Below are 20711 nucleotides of genomic sequence, written 5' to 3'. Positions count from 1 at the left end.
CTAGGCAGAGACACAGCCTCCTGGCCATGCACCTCTGAGCTGTGTGGACTGATTGTTTTTTGCTTAAGCATGCTTTCATTTTCGTTTCATTTATTTATTTATTTTGAGACACAGTCTTGCTTGGTTGTCCAGGCTGGAGTGCGGTGGTATGATTTCAATCTCAACTCACTGCAACCTCTGCCTCCCCCATTCAAGTGATTCTTCTGCCTCAACCTCCTGAGTAGCTGAAACTACAGGCATGTGCCACCACACCCGGCTAATTTTTGTATTTTTAGTAGAGCTGGGGTTTCACCATATTGGCCAGGCTGGTCTCGAACTCCTGACCTTGTGATCCACCTGCCTCAGCCTCTCAAAGTGCTGGGATTACAGGTGTGAGCCACCGCGCCCGGTGAAGCATGCTTTCAAGTGGGGTTTCTGTCAACTGCAAACAAAAGATTCCTGACTAATACTCCCCGGGTAATATTTATTCTATCTTCCTCTCCATTCTTACTCTCGGCCATAGCTTAAGCCTCATCATCCATTTCCACATCTCCTACCTTAGATGATTTTAGCAGACTACCAACTCAGAATTACAATGGATTCACTGCGGTAGATGACTAACTGCTACTTGCATGCATGTTTTATTTGTGACAGTGACTTTACAAATCGATTTTCATGTCTCGCTGATGAAGCTACCAAAGCGTCAGGGAGACAAGGGACTTGTGTGCAGCCAGAAAGTAGCAGAGCTAAGATTTGAACTCAGATCATCTGACTCCAAAATGCATGCTCTTTCTCCGCAGCTCACTGTCATGTCTTGCTTCTTTCGACTCTAGGTACTGCCAACAAGAAGGTCCAATCATGATCCTCCCACAACAAGAGCAGATTGTGAGGTCAGAACCCTTAGGTCCCTTGGGAACACAGAGCCATGAGTGTGGCCAGACTCTGTCAAATATCTTAGACTTCAGGGACACACTATAAGGGCACAAATTCTAGTTTTGGTTTATCCTTTTCCTCCTGCCCTCATCTGCCCTCCACTCAATTTCCAAGCTCATCTTTAATTTTGTTGCCATGATCTCACGGGCCAGGCTTGGGTGACACGCCCATCACGGAGCAATCTCTCAGGTCAGGGGATGCACTGTCGGATGCGATTGCCTTAGGTCATATGCCTTGCCCTGCATCTTGGTCAGCCCCATTCAAGTCAGATGGATGGAAAGTGGGGAAGATGGTTCCCCAGAGGCAAATAAGGTGCTGTTACCAGGAAGGGTGGCCACTCCTTCTCACTCCCTTGCCTAAGACCTCAGCCACCCAAAGCAACAGTCATCTATTTGGTTCTACAGTGTGACAAGCTCTATGCTGAGCACTGGAAGGACAAGGAGAGATTGGGCACAGACTTCTCACTGATCCAGGTGATGAGGAGCTCACATCTGAGAGTATGTGATCATGGTTGAGCCACCGGAATGCCATGGGATTCAGCTACAGCCAAGGAAGCACAAAGCACCGTGGGAGCGATTTGTTGTGCTTTGGGATGGGGAAGGGGACAAGGGGGGAGCCATACTGAGAAGGTAACGTGAGTACTTGGCTTCACAGAGTGTGGCAGCTTTCATCAGGAAGCGATGGTGGGGAACAGCATCTCTGGCGGAGGTAAGCAGCAGGTGCAGAGGTGCAGAGGCGTCTGTCACGTTCTGGGAAGGGAGTATGGTTGGGTGGCAATGTAAGATGGAGAAAGCAAGGAGGGAAGGAGGGGTCTAGCCTGAGGAATAAAGAATAATAAAAGCAGGAAAACAATTGCTAAGAGTTTGGATACCTTTTTCTGGCCCTTCATCTAAGCTTTGCTAGCCAGCCCAAGAGAAAGCTGGCACTTCCCCTCCCCAAATTTCCCTCGAAAGAGGAAGGGTTAATTTAGAATAAGATAAAGAAATGTCTGGGGACCTAAGTGTGAAAAGGAGAGACAGAGTCAGCCTGAAACCTGAAACTTGAGCAAGTGAAGGGGGCTGGAGAGGAGGAGAGCAGGCCAAAGAAGGGACAAGTCAGTAGCTGAATCCAACAAAAACTGCCAGGTCTAGCCCTGCACTGGGCCTTGGGGCTATGGAGACAGTAAGACAGCGCTCCTGGCCCTATGGCTCACAGGCTGCCTGGAGAGGTGCACAAGGACCCAGGCAAAGACAAACGAGTGGGCTGCGTTCGGTGGCAGCAGAAGGCCAAGGGGCTTAGGGAGCACCAGGAGCATCTGCTCCAACACAGGGTCTGGGAAAATCCTTCCTAGAAGAGGGGACATTGGAGCTGGGCCTTAAAAAATGAATTGGAGTTTGCTACTTAGACACTGTGGAGCTCTTAATTCCCTGTATCCCACCTTGCATTGTGACTGGCCACACTGTACTGCCGGCCTACGTCTCTCCTTTCTGCTGAGCTCCATTGGGTGGAAACTGCAGCTGGCTGGTTCCTTGAGTTATCTCCCATGCCTAAAAGGGCACCTGACCTATAGAAGATGCTCAATTAATGCATGTGAGAGAACAGCCTGTGCAAAGGCCCAGCAGAGGGTGTAGACATGGAGCTTGGCACAGGGTGGGTGGAGCAGGTAGTGTCCAGGGCAGGAATAACCGTTTGCCCATCCGAGTAGTTTGGATTTTATCTTCTGAACGGGGAGGAAGGTGATCAAATTTGCATTCATTCATTTATTTGACAAATACTTATCAAACACCTGCTATGTGCCAGGTATTGTATTAGGCCTTACAGATAACATGGGAACAAGACCAACTCCTTCTCCACGTGGAGCTTATATTCTCATGGGAAAATAGAGACCAACTTGTAAACAATTCAAAAATCATACCTTGTCAGCCAGTGATGAAGTGCTAGGTAGAAAAATAAAGACTGGTGAGAAGCTAAAGTGACAGTGGAAGACAAGGGAGGCTCAGTGGTAGGTGGGGGTGTCTCAGATAGCATTGTCAGCTGCAGGGAGCAGAAAACCTGCTCGCAGCAGCCCAACATGTAGCAGGTTATTTATATCTTGCAACAGGAAGCCCGAGGTAAGCAGTCCCAGGCTGGCTGGAGACTCCGTGGTGATGTCAAGAAACAAGGCTCCTCCTTCCTGGTCCACCTCCTCAGCATTATCTCTGATGCTTGAACTCTTTTTTCTTTGAAATTGACAAATAATAATTATACATATTCATGGGGTACATAGTGATGTTTTGATACATATAATATATAGTGATCAGATCAGGGTAATTAGCATATCCATCGTCTCAAACCTTTATCATATCTTTGTGTTGGGAGCATTCAATATCCTCCATCTAGCTATTTGAAACTATATACTATATTATATATTAACTATAGTCATCCTGCAATGCTATAGAACACTAGAACTTCTTCGTCCTATCTAGCCATCTAGTAATTTTGTATCCTTTCACAAATCTCTCTCTATCCTTTCCTTCTCCCTATTCTTTAATGAAGAGAATGAATCCATGTATGTTATATTTAAAAGTACATAATTGAAAACACTGAAGTTGATACCTTGCTGACATGTGAATTTCTCCATCCAGAAATATTCAGAAAAGCCTGATGCTCACAAAAATAACCAGCATGAGCTTTCTGGTGTGAAAAATAGGGGAAAGGTGCCAAAGCCACATCTGGGTGGATGTGATGTGTGACTGGGTGGTACCTGTTAGGTATATGTGTGTGCGTGCTTGTGTGTGTGTGTGTGTGCACGCATCCATGCAAGGTGACTGATTCCTATACTAATCTAATTCAGTGGAAGCAAGCCAGAAATGACCATGAGAATATAGCTCCCATCTCTACCCATCTCCCACAGAGAAACATGGAAACATTTTAGGAAGAGCATCTGGCTTCCTAAATCTCATAGAATGGGAGCCGTGGGACAAGTCAACAGCTGCTGAGACATGGTTTTCAAAAGGATTGCTCTGGGACAGTGGGGAAGATGGATTTGGGAAGCAAAGTCTATAGGCAGGGAAATAAAACAGTCCTGGGAGAGATGGGGAAGCCTGGACTAGGGCAGGTGATGGGGATGAAGAAGAGGGGGCAGCTTTGAGAATGATGGGGGGAGAACGCTGGAACACTGGCAGCTGAACAAACATAGAAGTGAAGGAGGGCGACGGGGGTAACGGGACCCAAATGCAGTAGCAAGACTTGGCAAAGCTGCTTCTAGTCACCGATAATGTCAGGCTCCCCATCAGAGAGTTGCTTCTAAGAGGCAAGCCCCAAGAGTTCTCCAAGGAGTCCCTGCAGGGGCCTGAACTTCTTTTGTTGGTGACGCCAGCCAATGGTGGAATCCAAATACTCAGTACTCGGCACTCATTACTGCCTTGGGAGCCAATGGCACATTTGTTAAAAAATAAAAACACATAGCAGCAGCTCTTTGGGGAGTTTGGGGAAAGGCATATCAAGCAACCTAGGTCACTGGACACTTGAGTGAGTGGGTCATGGTTAGTGGAGACTCCGTTGGGAAGTGGTGTCAATCACTCTAAAAAACTTAGGGCTGTGACTATACCTTAGCAAGAAAGAGAGTTGGAGTAGCTCCAGAAAGGTTGCTTTCCCGTGCCTGCCTGCCTTTCTTTCTTTCCTTTCTTTCCTTTCTCTCTTTCTCTTTCTTCCTTCCTTCCTTCCTTCCTTGCTTCCTTGCTTCCTTCCTTCCTTCCTTCCTTCCTTTCTTTCTGCCTTCCTGCCTCCCTCCCTCCCTTCCCTTCCCTTCTTCCTTCCCTTTCTCTCTTTCTCTTTCTTTCTTTCTTTCTTCCTTTCTTCCTTCCTTCCTTCCTTCCTTTCTTTCTCTTTCTTTCTTTCTTTCTTTCTTTCTTTCTTTCTTTCTTTTGCCTTCCTGCCTCCCTCCCTCCCTTCCCTTCCCTTCTTCCTTCCTTCCTTCTCTCTCTCTTTCTTTCTTTCTTTCTCTTTCTTTCTTTCTTTTTCTTTCTTTTGACAGTGTCTTGCTCTGTCATCCAGGTTGAAGTGCAGTGGCATGAACATAGCTAACTGTAGCCTTGACATCCTGGGCTCAAGGGATCCTCCCGCTCCAGGCTCCCATGTAACTGTGACCACAGACATGTGCCCCCATACCTGGCTAATTTTTTTATTTTTTTGCAGAGACAGAGTCTTGCTTTGTTGCCCAGGCTGGTCTTGAACTCCTTGGCTCAAGCGATACTCCCACCTCAGCCTCTCAAATTGCTGAGATTACAGGCATGAGCCTCTGTGCCTCACTGCATTTATTTTTCTTTAATGTAGCTAGTTAAACTGGTTTCAATTGATCAAATATCCACCCTTCCTGGGCCAGGCACTGTTCTCAGTCCTGGGGAACAAAACAGGCAAAAATATCTCCTCTCACAGAATTTAGATTTCTAGTAGGAGGAGACACCCCAAATCAAAAATAAACACTGTAGTCTATTTATAGTATGCTGGTTCCTTTTGTTTTTCTATGTTAAGCAGGGCTCTTAGAACATATGAGAGCTAAATGTTGTGCACATACATTCTTTATTACATAATAAAGATGTAATAAATAAGGATTTACACTTATAAATTATTCTACTTGTTTCTTCTTTAACCGCAGAATCAAAAGGAGATTTGGCCTATGACACATGCCAGTCAGTCAGTAATAGGCAACGTTTTGGGCGTCTGTTGCTCCTATATTTTTCATTCAAGCATTTGAGAGAATTTAAGATGGAAGCATTGAGGGCTCAGAAGTGAAAGGTCCAAAGATCAGTCCATTGACAAACAAGACCCAGGGATCTCAATTCATAGACTCAGGTGGTACACATTCTCCACTACCTGCCTGAAACTACCTGTTCTATGCTCCAGACAAAGCTGGTTGCCATGGGTATACACGCATACTTCTCATGGAAAAGATAGCATGAAGTGTACAGCTCTCCGTAGGTGACAAAGCATTTTTGCGTTTGTTATCTCACTCCACACTCCACATAAGGTTGCCAGATTTAACAAATAAAGTCATGAGACACACAGTTAAATTTGAGCAATATTTGGGACATGCTTGTACTTAAAAAAATCATCATTTATCTGACATTCAAGTGTAACTGGACTTCCTGTATTTTGTCTGGCAACCCTTACTCTACAACCCTCAGAAGTAGACAATATTAGCGTCCCCATTTTATCACTGAGGCTGAGAAAGTAAATTGCCTAAAGTCAATAAAGGATCAAAGGGTAAAAGAACTGCCCCTTCGCCCATTCACTGGTTGCTGGGAGAATGATCACTCCTGGATCTCATCTTCAGGCATCAGATGTGCTGGGGCCAAGTGTGGGGATCCCAGGGCAAGGAGGGAGCAGAGCCATGGAGGGACTGGCCACTATGAGTAGTGGACTACAAAGTCTTCATAACAGAGGGCAGGGGCGGGGAGGTGTTGATGCTTTGTTGCAACTTAGTTTGGTTTGCTTACTGTACCAGGGCCTGGGCACCCCAGCCAACAAGGCTGGAAATGCAGGAAGCCATCTGGAGCCATGTGCTGAGTCACAGGGCCCAGAGAAAAACAAGAACATCGTGACGCCAGAGCAGGGGTGGGGAGAAATCTCCCTCGAGATCTCCGTGGGCACCGGAAATAGAAACTGCTCCCTTTGAAGCATCTATTAGAAGATCCAAGTCTCTAACAGATCACCATGAGATTTCAATTCAGTTCCTATTAAGCACCGACTGAATGCATGTGAGAATGTCAGGGAATGAGTTGGTGAAGAGGCAGCCGTTTTAATTTAATTTTATTTATTTGAACAGAGTAAGCCTCTGTTCAATCCTGACTCATCTTCTTTCTTCTCTTAGTACCCATTTGCCCTTGAGCAGTTCACTTAAACTTTCTGACCCCATTTCCTCTTCGGTAATAATAATTCTTGTCTCGTTGAGATGGTGTGAGGGCTTAAAGGGAATTACATTTTTCAAAAGCATCTTGCACAGATCTGGCACAGTCAGTGGTAGGTTTTCTTAGCATAAGGATATAAAAAGATCTTTCTGTGAGGTTGGTGTGGGGATTAAATTGGATGACATATCTTTACTTTCAAGCAAGCTCTGGGCTGAGCTCTTAGTAAGGTTTCAGCTAAGGAGAGATTTCTTTCTTCCTCTCTAGACACTGGGGTAACTGGTTCTGGTCCCCCAGGGTTCTGGTTAGTAGAACTAAATACATACACGCACAATGCATGTTTACACAACATCCGCTCATTCCATTCCACAAATATTTCTTTTAACATTGTACACATTACTGGCTGAGCCTTTGTAGAAGTCTAGAAAAACAAAATTAGGATGACTATCCCCATTTTGTTGCTGTTTTTTTGTTTTTGTTTTTGTTTTTGATTTTTAAGACGGAGTTTCACTCTGTCACCCAGGCTGGAGTGCAGTGGCGCCATCTCGGCTCACTGCAAGCTCCACTTCTCGGGTTCAAGCAATTCTCCTGCCTCAGCCTCCCAAATAGCTGGGACCACAGGGGCACACCACCTTGGGTGGCTAATTTTTTGTATTTTAGTAGAGACGATGTTTCACCGTGTTGCCAAAGCTAATCACGAACTCCTGAGCTTAGGCAATCTGCCCGCCTCAGCCTCCCAAAGTGCTGGGATTGCAGGCATGAGCCACTGCTCCAGCCTGCTGCTGATTTTTTAATAATCGTTCTGTGGGAGGCACTATGCTAAGTACTTTGCATGCATTGAATTCTTGGAGTAATCTTTTCAAATTCGTGCTATAGTAACTCCCATTTTATAGATGAAGAAACTGAGGCTCAGAAGAGTTGACTGTGCTGCCCAAATGCACAGAGCTAGTGAGTGGCAGAGTTGGAGCTCAGTCCCAGCCCTGATTCTCTCAAAAGTTCTGACTGTCACACTATGCATGAGCTCCCAGAGAGAGAAAAACACTCAGTTGAAAATTTACAGTTACTCATGCACGAAGGTATATAAACAACACAAAGTGGTTAGATGGTCAAATGCTGATGGAGAGGCTGGTAATCAGAGTTACGGGCAGTTCTGGGCTGGGAGAGGATCCCTGAGAGCTGCACCATGAAAAGGGGCTTTCCAGAAGGTGGAAGTGAAGGTGGGGAGTAAAGCTAGACCTTGAAAACTGATGTGGAGAAGGTCACAAAGCAAAGGCACGTTGAGCAGAGGCCCAGATGGCTTGGCCAAATATGGGCTGAGCTTAGTCACCTGAGGTCAGGTGACCAAGGCAAGGTGTGCTTTGGAGAGCAAAAGGAGGAAGGTTGAGCTGGCACAGTCTGGCTGGCTGGTATTAGTTTCTAGAATGATAAGCTCCTCAGCCTGGCTGGAGTGACTTCTAGCTTCAGAACATCACTGCTTAGGGGAATCCTGTGTATCACACATTGGGCCTGAGCAGCAGAGCTAAGAGTTGTTCCTGTTATTGGAAAGGGAGGAAGTTTCTGCAGAGTAAGGGCGTGATCTGTCTTGCTGGAGGGCCTCAACCTTTACTCTCCTGGGTAAGAGGAGACAACGATATTTCCATGGTCTTCAGAGCATTCCACTAAGAAGCCCACAAGCTAAGGGTCATTACAGCAAACTCAGAGATGATACAACCTTTCTGCAGACCATGGTAATATATGTGAAAAGGATTAAAATGATATAACCCTTTGTTCCCTCAATTTTAATTTTAATTACTGCTAGGAATTAATCCAAGGGAAGTGGTCATGGAGAGATGAGAAAATGCGTGTATGGACAAAGATGGTCACTGTAGAAGGTAGTATTAACTTACAAACACAAGAATCAGAAATGTCCCACCTAGTCAGTAATGGGGGCTTAGTTAAAAATTATGATCCAGGCCAGGCACAGTGGCTCATGGCTGTAATCCCAGCACTTTCGGAGGCTGAGGCAGGCAGATCATCTGAGGTCAGGAATTCGAGACCAGCCTGGCCAACATGGTGAAACCCCGTCTCTACTAAAAATACAAAAATTAGCCTGGCATGATGGTGTGTGCTTGTAATCCCAGCTACTCAGGAGGCTGAGGCACAAGAATCACTTGAACCTGGGAGGCGGAGGTTGCAGCGAGCAGAGATTGTGTCACCGCACTCTGGCCTAGGCGATAGAGTGAGATTCAGTCTCAAAAAAAAAAAAAAAAGAAAGAAAGAAAAGAAATTTTGATCCACCTGTACAAGGGAATGCTACACTTCCATTCGAAGTCAAGGTGGTAACATCATAGTAAGGGAAAAATCAGTTATAAAAACACTAAATATAGTACGATCCTAGCTCACAAGTACATTAATCCAATTCATTCACTTATTAACTATGTAATGAAGATGTGCTGTACGCCAAGCACCATTCTGGGTACTGGGAATATGGAGAGGAACAAGCTCAGGGTGGGAAGTTGTTTAGGGGAAGACAGGTAATAAATATATAGACTTAAGAATACACAAGATAATTTCTGAGCATGGCACACAATGCCATGAAGAAAGGCATGTAAGATGGACTAGTTTAGTGTGCGTGAAGATGGAGGGACTATCCAAGGAGGTGACATTTCGGCCATGACTTGCACGCTGAAAAAAAAAAAATCCAGTCATGATTTCCAGAGTCATGAAATCCAGAGCATTTCAGGCAAAGAGGCAAAAGCCTTGAGGGTCAATGCCATTGGTGTATTAGGAGGGAAAAAAGAAAGAGAAATGATGTGTGAGGAGAGAGAGAAGAGGTAGGAGAGGCAAGCAGGGCCGGATCGCGCAGACTGAAAGTCAAGGTAAAGTGTTGATAAGGAGTTTGGACTTCCTTCCAAGTGCTGTGGAAAGCTACCGGATTCTAAGTAGGCAATCATTATACAGTTGACCCTCAAACAACACAGGTTTGAGTTGTACAGGTCCACTTACAGGTGACTTTGCTTCCACCTCTGCCACCCCTGAGAGAGCAGGACCAGCCACTCCTTTTCCTCCTCCTCAGCCTACTCAAGATGGTGATAACAAGGGTGAAGACCTTTATGCTGAGCCACTTCTGCGTAGTGAACGTCAATATGCTTCCTCTTCCTTATGATTTTCTCAATAACATTTTCTTTACTCTAGCTTCCTTTATTGTAAGAATACAGTATACAATACATGTAAAATACAAAATATGTTAATGGACTGTTTTCGTTCTCAGTAAGGCTTGCAGTCAACAGTAGGCTATTTGTAGTTTTTTGGGGAGTCAAAAGTTGTATGCAGATTTTCAACTGTGAGGGGAGTCAACACCCCAACTTCCCTATCGTTCAGGGTTCAACTCTCTTTAACTTTATGTATCCAGAAGGAAATACACCAACAGGTTAGTAGAGATTATTAACAAGTAGTGGGGTAATAAACCATGTTTAAAAATCTGTGTGCTATTCTGTAACTCCTGAACTTTTGTAATTAGAAACAAACAGTAATTTCTGTTTTTAAAGAACTCACCAGAGAGCAACATCGACAGAAGACAACCACCACCTGGAGCTCTAGTTTGCAGAGGCTTTGCCCTGAGCAATCTCTTTTGATTTTCACAATAACCCTGTGAGTGAAGCCAGACCTTTGTAATTAAGACCTCCATTTTGGAGGTGAGGCAATTGAGGCTGGGAGCTGCAAAGAGGCTGAGGCAGGAAATGACAAAACTGGGACAGGAATCAAGGTTCCACAGCGCTGGTCCAAGCTTCCTGATTTTGTGGCCCAGCGAGGCTAATGGCTGAGTCTGCATCAAATTCACCCAGAGACCCCAGGGCCCTAACAAGAAGTCCACAGGGTTACTCTCCTGCCTGGGGGAGGGCAGGGATGGACCTAGAGCCCCCAGCTGCAGATGACTGGAACAAAAAGAAGGGTCTTTCCCACATAGTAGATGCTCAACAAACATTTGTTGAATTAATGCAATAGCTTGCTTTTGGGGAATTGCCACGTTGGGGAGGATGGATTTTCTGACTTTACAATTTAGTAGTTGTGCATCCTCCTCTGTCACTCCCCTCCAGAGTGTAGGCTCTGCAGCCAGAATGTCTGGGCTTGAATCTGCCTCTACCACTGACCACCAGCTGTGACCTACCCTTTCCACCTGTTTTCTGATCTGTAAAGTGGGAGTAATAATGATGGTCTCCTTGGGTTACTGTTTGGATTAAATGAATGAATGAATGCTTTGAAGAGGTGTTGGCATACAGTGTGTGCTCCGTAAGCATCAGAGGTTACTAGCATTAGCATGACAGGGCTGTTGAAAGGGTGAGGTGAGGCTTTTGGCAGCACAGGCAGAGCTGAGCAGGGTCTCGATGGGTGGTGGCTGCTGTGGCTGCCCTTCTACCCCATGACTGCCCTTGACGGTGCCTCAGTGGTTATTCACAGGAAACATACAGAAATGCACTGCACATCATTTTTTAGAGAAGGGACACCTCTATCCACCAGAAGGGTCCTTTGCCAAGTCAAATAATAGATCTGCACTCTCTCATCTCAGAGGTTTCTGTCTGTTCAAGGTCACGTGAAGAATTTCCTGGCACTTTCCAGTGTCTCTGACTCTAATTCATTTAAAGAGCCACCTTTTAAATTTCAGGCTGGACATTTGCTTAATAACATGTGCGGAGCCTGCTCTTGTGAGCAGCCCCAGGGTCACCACCCCATCCCTCTGTCCTCCACTCCTGTTTTCAAACTGCAATGGTTTAAGGTCCACTGATAATTTTGCTATCACTGCATACCATGTGGTCTAGTCTTTCCCTCATTATTTTTCCTCAACTTGTCTCCCATTTAAAACTTAAAATACATTTCTTCAAAAGGAAAACTTACTACCATAGATGGAAAGCCAATCCCACCTGCTACAAATAGAAGCTATCCATAAAAAGATATACCACGAAAATAAAATGATATTATGAAACTCTAGAATATTTAATTCTAGAGGAATAGGGTTGCCTACGGAAGACTCTGGGCTTGAGGCCTGTTTGGTTCCCATTTGAAAGGGAGATTTGGAGAGGTGTTAAATTTTGAGGGAGGCGTTAAAGACCTATTAGTACCAAAGTGAGATTTTCTTCTTGGTGTAATGAGAAGGATTGAAAGAGAATTTTCACAGGAGAAAAACTCTCTTACCACACGATGCAATCTATTTGTTTCCCTGTCTTTTCACTTTCCCCTACTCCCCAGGGACAAGGGGCTGCCTGTTATATGATTCAGTTCTTTATTGAGAAGAGTTAAAGAGAGAGCAGCCCAGCCTCAGCTTCTTGCTTATTATATCATGCAAATAAGATTCTTTCCCTGCTTTGAAGTGAGGGAGCTGAATTAGAGAGATGTTCTTCTCGGAGGATCTCCAGGCCCTGAAAGTCTGGGAGGCCCCATCCAAAAGTTCATTTGGCTGCTGTCTTGGTCCATCCAGGCTGCCATAACAGAATACCATAGACTGGGTGGCTTATGAACTACAGAAATTTATTCCTCACAGTTTTGGAGGCTGGAAGTTGAAGATCGGGCACGGGCAGTTCGGAATCTGACGAGGGTCCGCTTTCTGGTTCACAGACAGCTCCTTCTTGCTGTGCCCTCACATGGCAGAAGAGGCCAGGCAGCTCTCAGGGGTCTCTTTCTAAGGGCACTAATCTTATCAATGGGGCTCCACCCTCATGACCTAATCACCTCCCAAAGACCTCCCTACTAATACCATCACCTGGGGGTTCACTTTCAATATAAGACTGGGTTGGGGGCAGGCAGACAAAAACACTGTCGATAGCAGCTGCACATGAACGTGTTGTCACCTGCTGAGCAACAGAGTTGAAGCCTATCAAGAGGATGGCCCCGTGGCATGGGTTGTGTAGCTGAATCTTCCTAAGGAGGAAAGACGTAGGATCCATCACATACCCACAAATAAATTCACGTTTCCTGGGGGTGGATTTTCTGCTTGTTGAACTGAGCAGATGGCTGTGCTTGAGATGAAAAAGGAAGTTGCTAAACCCCTCTCTCTGCCCAGTGCAGAATTTGGAAAGAAACAACCAAATAACTCGCTAACTTCAGGTTCTGTCCCCTGTTTCAGTAGCCCCTGCGGATTCCTCCTGCAGTGGTTTCCTTATCACAGTCCCTGGGAGGTGCTGCCAATGCATCATTCCTAAATTATTATGTTTTCATATCTCCTCCCTTCTCCTAAATCAGAGGGGACCTGCCTCACCTGGGTGCTGCATGCAGGTTTCTTAGCCTGATGCTCAAGACCTCATGCAGTGCGATTTCAACCTACAATCCAATGGCAGCCCTGGCTGCTGGGATTTCCTTCCTTGAATCCTCTGCTTCTGACAAGCTGGTTACCTGGCACACAGCAGGCATGAAGAAATGTTTTTGCATGAAAGAATACGCCTTCTGCTGTGCTGCAGTTTGCCTCCGTTCATCTCAACATATATTCCTTGAGTGACTGGGACAACTGGTGCTTGAAGACTTCCTATATGCCAGACACTGGTAGGGTGGGCACTGCTCCAATTTGCCTTGGACTTTCCTGATTTTAGCCCTGGAAGTCATGTCTCAGGAATGCCCCACCCCACCCCAGGCAAATTGGGACAGTTGTTCATCCTAATAAATTGGGCTCCATGCATTCTATTTTCATGGGACTTCCAACATAGTGAGAATAGATGACATTAAACAAATTATCCCACAAAGAAATGCATAATTACAAACCACGGCGGGTGCAGAGGAGAAATCAACCCTGAGCTGGGCACTGTGGATATGAAGAGAAAAAGATACGGTCAGGCCTTGGCAAAGCACCCTGCTTGTAACTAGGAGAGAGAGGGACGCACAGCTTATTTAATATAAAGTGATGAGCACAGTGAATCAGAGACCTACACTCTCTTGACCCTGTTCACATTATACTGTTTCTATTTTAATTGGGGTTTCAAACATTGGAAACCCACTCTGGTGAATTAAATAGAGGTGTATTGAAAGGGCTTTGGAAGGAAAAGCTGAAAAATAGGCCTTGGAAGAGAGAGAAACGATTGCTTCTTAGGGAGTTGAGATAGTCAAAAAATAATGCCAGAACAAAAGAACATGCTTTGTTCCACTTCCATTAGAAAAATTGACTCTAGCCATTCGATGCCCTTGGGTTTCTCTGGCCAATATCCTGATTCCAGGAAGAAAGTATATGATGGCCAAGCTTGGGTCTCATGCCAGCCCCTTGGCCAGTCTAGCAGGGCACCATGATTAGAAATTCCACCAAAATCATGTGCAGCTGGGCATGGGGACAGGCAGTTGATATGGGCAATGGAGGGGCAGGAGCTGGGAAGGTGAAGGCCACAGCTGCCTGCTCTCTCCTCTTCAAAAAGGGGCCCAGACATTGCCTTCTCCAGCATCTTGTTCACCATGGCCACTGCCCTTGGAGTGCCTCTCGCTTGCTTTTGGTCCAGAATATTCTGTTACCATGGATAGCACCAGGCTGACAGCTGTTATGTCTTATCCACCCACCCCGACTATTATCACCTTGGAGCATGTGCTGTGTCCTTGGGCACAGCTAGTACAATGCCTGGCACAGCAAAGGGACTCCATGAATGTTGCTGAGTACTTTCTGGAGAGTTTCACAGAGCAGGTGGCCATGATGATCCTGCCATCCTTCCCTGGCCCATTGCCCTCCAGCCAAACCAGCCTTCTTCCTGGATCTCAAACACTTTGAGCAACTTTGCAGCCTGCCTGGCTATTCCTTCATCCCATGTTGCCTGCTTTGCCAGTCTTGTGACCCAGGGGTTCTCAACTGGGAGTGGTTTTGCCCTCCAGGGGAACACTTGGCAATGTCTGGGGGCATTTTTTGGTTGTCACCCTGGGAAAATGGGACACTATTGGCATCTCGCGGGTAAAGGCCAGGGATGCTGCTAAACATCCTATAATGCACAGGACAATCCCCCAACAAAGAGTTACGGGATCCACCGTGTCCAGAGTGCCAAGGTCGGGAAAGCCTACGGCAAGGCTCAATCCCCTCAGCCCAGAGACCCTCCCGTTCAGGAAGGCTGCCCTGAGCATCACCCGTTTCTTTCTCTCATGGCCCCCACTGTATTTCCCTCATGACACCTTATCACAGCCGAAAATGATCCTGCCTGCTTGTTCAGTTGCTGACTTGGTGCCTGTCTAGTGGACTAGATCGGTCCTATGAGAGCGAGCCCCATGGGCCTTGCTCGTGGGGGGCTCCCCTGCATGGAGAGTGGCACATGGCATACAGCAGGCTGCTCCTGCTCAGTGTTGCAGGAATGTTGAATAAAGAAATATGACCTCAACTTTTCTTTTACTTTACTTTTTTATTTTTTGAGACAGGGTCTCACTATCGACCAGGCTGGAGCACAGTGGTGCAATCATAGCTCACTGCAGCCTCAACCTCCCGGGCTCAAGTGATCTTCCTGTCTCAGCCTCCTGAGTAGTTGGGACTACAGGTGTGCACTACCATGCCTGGCTAATTTAAAAAGAAAAATTATCTGTAGAGACAGGGTCTCTGAGTCTTTCTATGCTGCCCAGACTGGTCTTGAACTCCTGGGCTGAAGCAATCCTCCCATCTCAGCCTCCCCAAGTGCTGGAGTTACAGGCATGAGCCATTGTGCCCAGCCTCAACTTTTCAAAGACCAGCAGTCAGAGAGCTTGGCTGTGAAGTCCAGCTTCTTTCAGGCTGGCTATCTTTGTGTGTCTGTGTTTATTTCCGCAGCCAGTTCACATTCAGTCTCTGTTGTTGGCTGGCTGTGTGGGCCTTTGGCAAATTTCTGAAGCCTCCCAGGCCTCAGTCTCTGCATCTCTAAAGTGGGGCTATTATGGTCAGCCCCTTCATCACCGAGATGTAGTGGGAAGTAAATAGATGAATCTACAGCACTTAAGAAAATGCCTGACTCAGAAAGGCCTCTGTAAATGTCATCTATCAGCAGCAGCATCATGTTTCAGCTGGGGCAGGCAGTGGGGACCACAGAACGAGCTCTGGGGCCCTACCAGAAGATTAGGGGGTGAACACAGCTTGCAAGGCCAAAGCTGTCCCCATTTGGTTTTGCCAGCTCTTGCTCCATCCATGAAATAAACCGGATGAAGCCTTTATCCAGCCCTTGTTTTGAGAAGGAGGCAAGCAGAGAGCGTGGATTTAATGTGGCAGATGGTGCTGTCCTTGAATTATGAAACCAAAGGAGGAAATTAAAGTGCTCCATTGCAACAGATATGGGCCAGCCGGGGTAGGAGGCAGGAGGTGAGGCAGAAAGGAGGGCAGGAAGGAGGTGCTGCACCAACTGGGCAATGGCTATTTTCAAGGGTAGCTGGAGTCCTAAGATAATAGAATTCCGTAGCCCCAAATAATTTTAGAATCTTCATCTTACATAGGCAAATGAGGCTCAGAGAGGGAAAGTGATTGTGAAGGTCACACAGCCAGTTAGCGGCAGAGCAACTCACACGTCCTGATTCCTTGAACAGTATTCTTTTCTGCTGCTCCAAGCCAAGGCCCGTGGCAGACCCTGTCTCAGCGCTTCCTGATTTGGGGCAGCTCTGCTTTTCAGAGGACGTCTCTGGACAGGCACCCAGTGTCCAGAGAGAACCCAGGGTCAGGCAGCACAATCCCAGGGTCTTCTCTGCAGCTGCTCTCCTCCCAGCACACAGGGAGATACCAGTCACCGTCCCGGAGCCATTTGGCCTGGGTCTAAAGCCCGGCAACCGTAGGTAAGTTTTTTACTCTCCTAGATTGTCAGTTTCCTTATCCTTAAAACTGGAAAAATAATAGGCTCTTCCTTATGGAGCTGCGGTGAGAATTTGATGAGCCATCATCACATACAGCTTTCGGTCCTCGGCTTGGCACATAGTAAACGTTCAATAAAAATGTTAGTTCTCTTTGCAGCCCAGAATCGACTTCAGAGTCTAACGGCCTCCTAGGCAATGAGCCCTTCAAGGCAGCTGTGTATGGCACAGCTTCTGTTCTCTGTGCCTTGTACAGCACCTGCCACCTGCTAGGGGCTCGGGAAATGGCGGTGGCCAATGCCAGGTCCCCTCGAGGACACCCATTTCTCAGTGGGCACCGTGGAGCACCGGGAAATGTTGCCAGCGACGCATGTGACTCTTGTCACTCGTTTAGACTTTAATCCTAAACGGATAAAGCAACCTTTCCGTCCAACGGTGAACCAGCCTCATGACGAGGGCTGTTGTTTGTTTTTCCAGCCTTTCTCTGTAGCAAGGAGCCTTTCCCCAACGACACCGTAGGCTATTTGCATTTAAATTGGTTTTCTCTCATTATAGCAATCTCTTAGGTCAGCTGGAGTTTCCATTTTCCTCCCAGTCAGTTTGGAGCCTCCATTTCTCGCTTGAGGGTCCCTCGTGCTTTCCTCCCTCTCCCTGGCAGTGAGATGTGATCACGTATTCTCACTGTGGAGACCAGATATCCTGAGAAAGGCATCTGCATCCCATACGAGCTTGGAGTGTGTCTCACAGGAGAGGGGGGAGGGGAGGGAGGCGGGGAACGGAATATCCTGGCCCCTGCAGTTGCGGGAGGAGACCCCGTGGTCCTTCAGCTTCAGGATTTAGAACTCATTTTCTCATTTATTCCAGAAACATCTACGAAGCATATTGCTGGGTGCTTGGAATGCAGAGATAAATAAAACACACTTGCTGCCTTCCAGGAGCTCCCTGTCTAGTGGAAGAGAGAGAAAAGCAAATTTAAAAAATATATATGTTCAAATAATTGCTTTAATATGGGTCAGAATATATTCCAGCCAGACTAGAGGCTTTCAGATAATGTTTATCATAAACTAGAGTCTCTCTCTGTTCCCTCTCTCTCTGTCTCCCCCCTCTCCTCTCTCTCTCCTCTGTCTCTGTCTCCCCCCTCTCTCTCTCTCCCCTTTCTCTCTCTCCGCTCTCTCTCTCCCCTCTCTCCCCTCTCTCTCTCCTCTCTCTCACACACACACATCACTGTACATACATGCACACACACGCACACACATGTGTGCATACATACTAGCTAACATGGTTATAGCACTGCCTAAGTAAACAGGTAGTCTTGTAAGATATATATATAGATATATATATATATGCACACACACATACATACACAAATATTCACACATTCACATATATATGATATAAATTATATGCTTATATATAAATGTAATATACATTATCCTCTTAATCTTCATGAGAAACTATGAAGAAAGTACTGTCACTATCATTGTTTTACAGATGAGCAACTTGAGACACAGAGAGATTAAGTCACTTACCAAGGTCATTGCTAATATTAGGTTGGTGCAAAAGTAATGGCGGGTTTTGCCGTTACTTTTTAAAAATGGCTAAAACCGCCATTACTTTTGCACCACCGTACAACTATAGAGCCAGACTGGAACCCAGGCCGTCTGGCTTCAGTGCCAGTGTTCTTCATCCTATGCTAGAACCACACAATAAAGAGTGATGTGCTCATGCATTTTCTCATCTAGTTCATCTTTCAAAAGGTGCTGGCCAAGATTCATGACCCCAATTTTCTGACCCATTTATGGGCTGTGAGCCATGGTTTGTGGAGACTGAAGTGAACCCTGGAAGGAGTGCTCAAGTCCTCCCAGAGAATCAGGAAGGGTGTCACAGGGAGGAGATGCTTGTGTTGGGGCTTCAAGGATGACTTGGAATTTGGCAGATGAAGAAGAAGGGCAGAATAATTCACGAAGAACAAGCATATGCCAATCCCTAAAGTATGAGCTAGCATGGAGGCCTAGGGTCTAGGGATCCCCCATTGTAGAGCAGTGCTTAGGTGTGGTGGAGGCCGCGCAGGTGGTGAGACATGAGACTGGCAAAGACCAGATCACAATAGGCCTTGAATGTCACACACAAAATCATGGGCTTTTCCTGAGGGCAGTGGGCATGAAGGAATTTGAGCATGAGAGGGACATGGCCTGTTAGGAAGATCACTGTAGCTCTAGGGTGGATGGCCGCCTGGACAGGGAGAAACTCAAGGCTAGGAGACAGTGTAATCAATAAACCCGGCCAATGGTTGCAAAGGCTATCATTCATTGGGCATGATCAACAGGGTTCCGGGGTTTTTGCCCAGCACACCAGTGTGTGACATGGAGCTTCATCTACCCAGAGGGATGTCTTTGTCTCATTCACCCACAGACACCTTACAGGATGGTGGCGGTCCTGACATGTGCTAGTCAATGGGAGTTGGGACAGGACGGTGGCAGTCCTGACATGTGCTAGTCAATGGGAGTCGGGACAGGGCTGAACTGAGCAGTGGCATTTGAGGACGCGATGGGAGATTAGTTGCATGAGATAGAATGAGGCAAAGTAATCTGGTGGCCAACCAGCGTCAGGGCTGAGGGAGAGCAGAGAGGTGGGAATGGTGCTCAGGTTTCTGTCTCGCTCAACGAAATAAAACTTTAATCCTTTACTTTTACACAAGGGGTTGGCAAACTTTTTCTATAAAGAGCCAGATGGAAAATACTTTAGGCTTTTCAAGCTCTGTGGTCTCTGTCATAGCGACTCCACACTGCCATTTTATTGCTAAAGCAGCCAGAGATGACACATAAGTGAACTGTGTTCTAATAAGACTTTATTTAACAAAACAGGCAAGGGGCCAGATTTGGCCCTAGGGCTGTCATTTGTTGACCCCTGTACTATACCATGAGGTAAGCAAAGTGCCAAGTAGACTGCCAACTAGGTGTGCCAGGTTTCTATTAAGTGAGAGAAAGGCAAGAACCCTTCTCAGACACAGAGGGACTATCTATCTCTCCTTGAGGGTGCTTACATGATCATAAAAAGATCCATCTGAAATTGTAGAGTAATTCCAACATCTAGCCCTGGGAAACCAGCTCTGGCAGGATGGAGGCAGGGTGTCTAGCCAGATGCTCAGTCTTTGTTACAGTCAGAGTGGAGGTCCTGGTCTGATACTACCATTGGGGACAAATGCAGCACAATAGTAACACCAGCGAAACTTCATGAAATATTCTTTCTACACCAGCAACTGATCTCATTTAATTCCAACAAAAACCAGCAGGGCAAGTAGGTACTATTACACATCCCCACTTTACAGATGAGTAGACTGAGGCACAAAGAGGCTCAATACCTCACCCACATCATATGGCTAGCAAGTGGCAGAACTGAGGCTTGCAATTCAGGCAGTCCAATCCCAGAACCTGAGTTGCCAACCACTCTCCAAAACGGAGGCCGTCAAGCCACATGGATGCCCACTGCCGTCACGGCAAACCCACATGCTAGCCCTGACACTCAGGCTGAAGCTACTCAAGGACTTGGGAATCTTTTGTCCTCTGGCCTGCATGGTGCAATTGTTGAAAACAAGCAGATGCAGGGAGACAGACCCATCTGCTTCAAAACCAACATCAGCAGCCACAGAGGAGGCACAGCTCTCTGAAATCTCTTCTATTAAGCCAAATGGTTGTCAGAATTAGTTCGGATGAACTGAATATATTTATATGTGAAGGTATTGCTGGAGGGGGTGGGGGCAGAAAGTGAATGATCTCCATGTGCTTGCTCTGCAAACATCCACCGAGGACTGCTGGATACCCTGTCCCTGACCTCCTGGAGGGTACCCTCTGGGAGGCAGCCAGGCACAGAAGCAGATGGTTCAAATGCCCTGGACGTCATGCACGGTGGGGTGAATCCAGGGTGCACTGGGGACACAGAGCAGGGATATCTGCCTTAGCCTGGGCACAGGAACCTGGAGCCAAGCCCAGACTGGCTGAAGGGTCGAGTGGCAGCCAAGGATATTCCGGGCAGAGGGAAGAGCATCTTCAAAGACAAGAGGGATTTGAGGTTTTGCTGAAGGTGAAGACATCATGTAGAAAGGATCCAGTTGGAGGGACTGGGGACAGGTACTGGGGAAGTCTGCCACCCAGCCAGCTGGCCTGGACCACTCTGGGCTAGAGGCCACCTTGTTCTCAGCTCCTCTCTGCA

At 46.7% G+C, this 20711-nt stretch overlaps 1 long non-coding RNA gene across 1 annotated transcript in view; it reads left to right on the top strand.

Moving 5' to 3' along the window:
- The first annotated feature begins 732 nt into the window (after nt 1–732).
- The window catches only part of LOC131383759 (uncharacterized), a 29400-nt gene continuing 9421 nt past the window's right edge, over nt 733–20711 (top strand). The window contains exons 1-3 of the long non-coding RNA XR_009214000.1: nt 733–869; nt 1317–1385; nt 1567–1620. This is a non-coding gene — a long non-coding RNA (uncharacterized LOC131383759). The remainder of the gene's footprint in view (nt 870–1316; nt 1386–1566; nt 1621–20711) is intronic.

Source organism: Hylobates moloch, unplaced genomic scaffold (genome assembly GCF_009828535.3).
Source record: "Hylobates moloch isolate HMO894 unplaced genomic scaffold, HMol_V3 SCAFFOLD_6, whole genome shotgun sequence".
Taxonomy (NCBI): Eukaryota; Metazoa; Chordata; class Mammalia; order Primates; family Hylobatidae; genus Hylobates; species Hylobates moloch.
Note: the sequence above shows the minus strand (reverse complement) of the source record. Positions and strands in the feature narration are given on the sequence as shown.